Consider the following 6,015-nt stretch of genomic DNA (forward strand, 5'->3'; position numbering starts at 1 on the left):
ATGCTTACAAATTAAGGGTGTCTGTCACTGCCTACATGAGCCTGTACAGAGAGCATCTCCAATCTCATGAATTTTAGAGTATGCTCCACAGAAATGCAGAAACCAATTCAACGGCAAGGAGTTGACACACAGCTCATAATCCCTGTCTAGTCAGTATGAAAATCTGTCTGTGCAAGGAATGCAAAATGTAGTCACCCATGGAGTCATGGGATATCAGGAGTGTTATCTTACCAGATCAGAGGTAGTGCTTTACTGACATGAAGTACTTAAAGTGGAATTGTTTTCTGGGTTGAAACGTGTATGTGCTCAGCTAATTTCAATCAGCACCATTTAGTTGTTGTGCTTTGCTTTTTGAAACTTTCTGAAACCAATTACCTTCTCAATTGCTTCCATGATATCTCTTTCAGAGAGTTGTGGGTTCTTACTTTGGAGACAGGAGTTGGGAGCAGCGTTATAGCTTGTCCGTGAGCTCAGGACCCTGAATTACTCGACTTATATGCCCAGCGTGGGGGCCTCCTCCACTTGCTTGAGTACCTGGCTCCTGAGTCCTTCATTAGTTGACTATCTAGGTTGGAAATGTTTCAATGATCTGAAAACATCCATTCAGTCTTATCTAATATATCCTTTCTTCTTTGGGCTAAATGTTAACAGATCCTTCGTTCATTCTTCAAATACAGCTCAGTTCCCAGGGCTTTCTTCTGCACTAATGAGTCAAAAGCTCTGCTGCATCCAACAGTGAGAAAGCAGATGTGTCCCCCTCATTCAGAATGCCCAAACTCTCTTACTGTGGCTTAAGGGGCTATAACCTTCTGCCTCACCCTTCATACCATAAGCTCATGCAGACTACAAAGCCAACTAATGCTAACCATCCTTCCTGGTTGTTTTTAAAGCAATTTCTATTAAACCTATTTAGTCCACCTTTAGGCAGTTGCCTTCTGAATTCAGGTTCATACCATTACATTTCCTCCTGCTGCAATGTTATTTTCAGCCTGTCTTTTAAGCCTGTCCAGATTTTTGTGAATGCTATTACTGAGTTTCCATGCACAAGGTTCCTCTCACAGATGAATCATGCCCAAATTTGACAAGTGTACTTTCTACGTCTTCCACTACAATTTCTAAGAAACGAATAGGCTTCTACTGACATTAGTGAGTGGCATAAGCCTGAATGAAATAGATTATGACTCTTGACTGGCTGAATATACAATAAAAGCTTAAAACACAAAATGTTTTTCCAACATAGATGCTAGAAATGAGAGTAAAGCTAAAATTCCCCAGCCATACACCCCATGTGGCCTCCAGCACTCTATGTTTAGTTGCCCAGATATCAGCACACATGGCTGTGATGGAGCCAGGAGGTGGGTGCTTCAGTCTGGACTCCCCACTTTCTATCTTGTGTACCACTCTCTAACTTGTTTTGGGCAAGTCAGTTTTTTTGAGCCTACCTTTCCCCCTCTATGGTGTGTAGGTAATAACACCAGTCAGACTTACCTGAAAGTTGTGTGAATGAAAAGCATAATCTGTATGTCAGTCCTGAAGATATACGTATGTCAGAAACTACTATAAAGAGATCACTGGCTGGGGACGGTGGCTCACACCTGTAATCCTAGCACTTTGGGAGGCTGAGGCGAGTGGATCACCTGAGATCAGGAGTTCGAGACCAGCCTGGCCAACAAGGTGAAACCCTGTCTCTACTAAAAATACAAAAATTAGCTGGGCATGGTGGTGGACGCCTGTAATCCCAGCTACTCGGGAGGCTGAGGTAGGAGAATTGCTTGAACCTAGGAGGCGGAGGTTGCAGTGAGCTGAGATGGCGGCATTGCACTCCAGCCTGGGTGATAAGAGCAAGACTTCGTCTGAAAAAAAAAAAACAAAACAAAAAAGATCATCATTAGTTTCCTTTCATCTCATGATGTAGAAACAGATGTTGGAATCCTTCCACATACTTATCTAAGAAAATCTCTGGCTTTTTTTTTTTTTTTTTTTTTTTTTGAGATGGAGTCTCACTCTTGACGCCCAGGCTGGAGTGCAGTGGCACCATCTGGGCTCATTGCAACCTCCGCCTCCCGGGTTTGAGAAATTCTCCTGCCTCAGTCTCCTGAGTATCTGGGATTACAGGCACCCACCACCACGCCTGGCTAATATTTTAAATATTTTTAGTAGAGACAGGGTTTCACCATGTTGACCAAGCTAGTCTCAAACTCCTGACCTCATGTGATCTACCCACCTTGGCCTCACAAAGTGCTGGGATTACAGGCACGGGCCACTTTTCTATTTGTTTATTTTTGTGTTGGTTTTTCTATTTTTGGTGTTTCCGGATCATGGACTTTGAAAAACTTCTTGGCTGAGCAAATTAGTGTCCTTGTTTCAGTAGCTTCTGCTTGAAGATTTCTGCTGTAGGCAATGAGCCAATTTGCCAGAAAATATCCAGTTATGCCCTGCAGGTTCATGGTGGATGGGGACTTTCACTGTTATTTAGAGAAACCATTGAGTGGATAAAATCCCAAACAGCAAAATCAAATGGGGATTCTGTACACTCGGGAGTGTCGGCTCTGGACAAATTAGGTTGCACCTGATTATAAGAAGCCAGGCGTTATTAAAATAGAATATAAATATTGACAGAAACGGACTGCTTCTAATCCCCACTGCCGTTGGCCAGGGAGGCCTCTCTTCAGGTTTTCTGAATGGAACTAAATAAGGAGCCCATGTTACTGCGGAAAGGGCACTGTGATTAGGAGACTTTCATGAGCTTCCATGAACGTCTAGGGCTTGGAAACTTCATTTTCAAAATAAGGCTGTTGGATTAGATGATTTTCCCAACCCCTAACCCTCTGTGTTAATGAATGGACTGACTCTATAATCATGTTCCTTGGGCATTTCTGTGGAAACATTGAGCCATCATAAGGGATACCTTCATTCTGATGTAACAAAGCCAGCTGTGTCCACATGAGAAAATTGGCCAGGGCGGGGAGATGGAGGCTGTGTTCAGGCTGGTCCACGCTGGGTCACCCATGTGACCTGCTGCTTAGCAATTCTTTGTCACCATCTTCCCTTCTCAGCCTCTTTTTCCATGCTAAGAGGCATAAATGAAATGATAAAAGTTTGAGCTCTTCTCATGGAATTCTTGTGATACAGATATGTGCTACATGTTCACTATCTCATTGGTCTTCACCATGATAACTGTGGAGTAAGAATTATCAGCAGTTCGCAGATTATGGACTTGAGACTGACAGTTTGGCTTCCCTGTTCCAGGTGGCAAAGCCTGTGGGGTATTCACCTACCTGCTGCATGAAGGCAGCATGGAGGGACTGTGGTGGATTATCTGCAAAGATGGCCCAAATTCTCTCATCCCTGCAGGTACATACAAGGTAAGAACACCTTGACCAGTGGAATATGATGAAAATGCTGCCCAGCCAATTCTAGACAGGGCCTTAAGAGGTCTAGATGCTTCCACATTTGCTTTCTTGGGAGCTCTGAATTATCAAGTAAGAACCACCAGTCTACCCAACCTCCACCCTAAGCTCATTACCCACAAGGCTGTGCAAAATAATAAATCGTTGGTAGGACGCAAAGTTTGGTAGTGGCTTGTTATGTAGTCATGGATAACTGAAGCAGGGATCTCAGCATCTTTTCTTCTCTGAACTAATGTTTAAAGTCAGGATGTAACATATTGTCTCCATGTGACTTTGTTGAACTAAATAAAGAATGCTAATACCAGATGCAGACACTGCCTCTTCTGTTCTCTAAGACTAGGCATTGCTCTGATCAGAAGAGTCAATCCTGGTGAATTTAACTTGAGCCTCAGAATCCTACTCAACACAAAGTTCCAGAGAGAAGAGATTATCAATGCGAATACCTTAGAGATGGTACTGGCTGTGGAATCTGTTATCTCTTGACTAGGTGGTCTCTAAGTTCCTTTCCAATTTTAGTGTTTTCTGTTCTGATTTATCTTTTGGCATTGTGCAGGTGTCATGAGAAAAAAATAATGCCAATGTGTTCTTTAATTCCTTTATCATTAAGTCATAACTTTTCCCAACTCCCAATCTGGTTTTCTTATGGCAATACTTTGGTTTTTGCTTTGTGAAGATGCCAGAATCAGTCAAAACTAAGCTCACTGTCCTTGCTAATATTCTGCCCCAGAGGAGAACTGAAGCTCAGCTATTCACCCTACAGAAAGCCTGAATTTTGTAAATGTTCTGCTTAGAATGAGGAAGAAAGATGAAGAATGAGGAGGAAGAAGGGAGGAACAAGAGAGAGAGGTAAAGCCAACAAGCAGAACAGACCTACATTTGCAGCATCTCCAAGTTTCTGCAACAGCTTTATGTTGTTGTTATGTTTTGTTTTAATAAAAGCACATACCATTTTTTTCGTTACTGTTATATTCTTTTCATAACAGCTCAGCTAAAGACAGATAATGCTGGAGTCAGCTTTTTCTAAGAATTAGTCTCTTCAACCTGGCCATAGAGATTTGGTAGAAGTCATGGGTTTTAATTGAATTTCTCCTAATGGTCTCCCAGGGATGGAAATATGACTGATACAGGCTGACTTTCCCTCTCCCCTTGGTGAAGCTGTATTGCCTCCCACAGAACAGAACGTTCTTTATGTTCTAACCGGGCTTTTCGTAACTCCACTGGAGAGCTGTACAAACCCTAGAGTTGGCAAAGGCTTTTTTGTTTTCTGAAGCCAGACAAATTCTGGACCCAGTTCCTGCTTTCTAGGAAGAAATAGCACATGCATCCAGCCTCTTTCCTGATGAAAAAACACCTCACTCCTTTTTAGATAACTTCTCGTATTGATAATTTTATAGAAATGTACTGTATAAGTGAAAGTCAGCATTTCCATTACACAACAGCCTGCTAGAGCTGCTTCCAAGGGGCAAAGAGTCCTATCAGCTGTTTGTCCGAGGTGATCTTTCTCTCTTAATCTGTCAGTCTAGACCTTAACAATGTTCCTCAAATACCAGCTCAAGCCCTTCCTTCTCCCAATAACTTTTCCATGGTCTCTGGACCTCCTTAGTCTTCAGTGCCGCTCCTCCTAAGTTTCTGCACCACCTGCCTTCAACACCTAGTCTGTGCTGTAAGCGTGAGTTTTCTTGTGGATTCTTTTTCTCAAGGCAGGCTGGGCGTGGGGAGCTGTCTCTGCAGCATCTTTTGAATATAGATGCCATTTCTCGCTTTTCTTTTCTCTGTACCCTCTATAGTCCTTGAAAATACTGGGCAATTGATAAATTCATGCTAAAAAGGATGACGATCAAGGTAGGGCCAAGCTGCACGGATGAGGGAAGAGTTGCCACCCACACTGGGCACCACAGTTTCCCTGCACAAGTCACTTTCCCGTTGTGGATCTAGGTTTCCATCCTGGTTTTTTTTTTTTTTTCCTTTTATTGATTGATTGATTGATTGGTCAGATGACTTGATCTTTATGGGCTGCATGACTCTGTCCTCCCATAGGGTTCAACCTTGGAAACGGGATGGTGTCATTAGAATCCATCTGCCCACAGCCCTCTGTGGGCGGTGCTCTTTTTGGGGGGCTCTGCTCTCACGTGCTGCCTGTGCTGTGGACACAGGTACACTGCCCACTTGCACAGATAGTGTCTTTCTGTAGCCTCCCTGTTTACATGCTTCCCCAAGACTGGATTCTGGGGCCAGGATGAGCCATGCCCCCCAACTGGCTCTGACCTCCCCTGCACCAGCTCTGCTTGCTAGAAAGTTGCGGTTCTGCTGCTGGATGTTTTTCTTCCTTTCTTTAGGTTGTTGCATGGCATAAGTAAAATGACAGCTATAGAATATGTGCAACTTTTCAGTGACAAAGACCTGTGAAGCATTGACAGTACCACCTAATGAGGTTTCACGATAACTAAGTATCACAACCAGTTTACAGACCAGAAAACTGAGACACAGGAAGGGTTGGTGACTTGAGCAAGGTGCATCAGCTGGTAAGTGCAGAGCTGCAACTTTGCCTGGCTCCCAAGCCCACATGGTTGCTAAGATATATGCCAAGTCTTTTTTCACTGCATTT

At 43.3% G+C, this 6,015-nt stretch overlaps 1 long non-coding RNA gene across 1 annotated transcript; it reads left to right on the plus strand.

Annotated features, from left to right (window-relative positions):
• The first annotated feature begins 2,941 nt into the window (after positions 1-2,941).
• Positions 2,942-4,362, plus strand: LOC100939935 (uncharacterized). Its single transcript, XR_008522242.1, has 2 exons — positions 2,942-3,365; positions 4,138-4,362. It is a non-coding gene; the product is annotated as an uncharacterized LOC100939935 (long non-coding RNA).
• Positions 4,363-6,015: the final 1,653 nt, after the last annotated feature.

The sequence above is a fragment of the Pongo abelii genome, chromosome 12, assembly GCF_028885655.2.
Source record: "Pongo abelii isolate AG06213 chromosome 12, NHGRI_mPonAbe1-v2.0_pri, whole genome shotgun sequence".
Lineage (NCBI taxonomy): Eukaryota > Metazoa > Chordata > Mammalia > Primates > Hominidae > Pongo > Pongo abelii.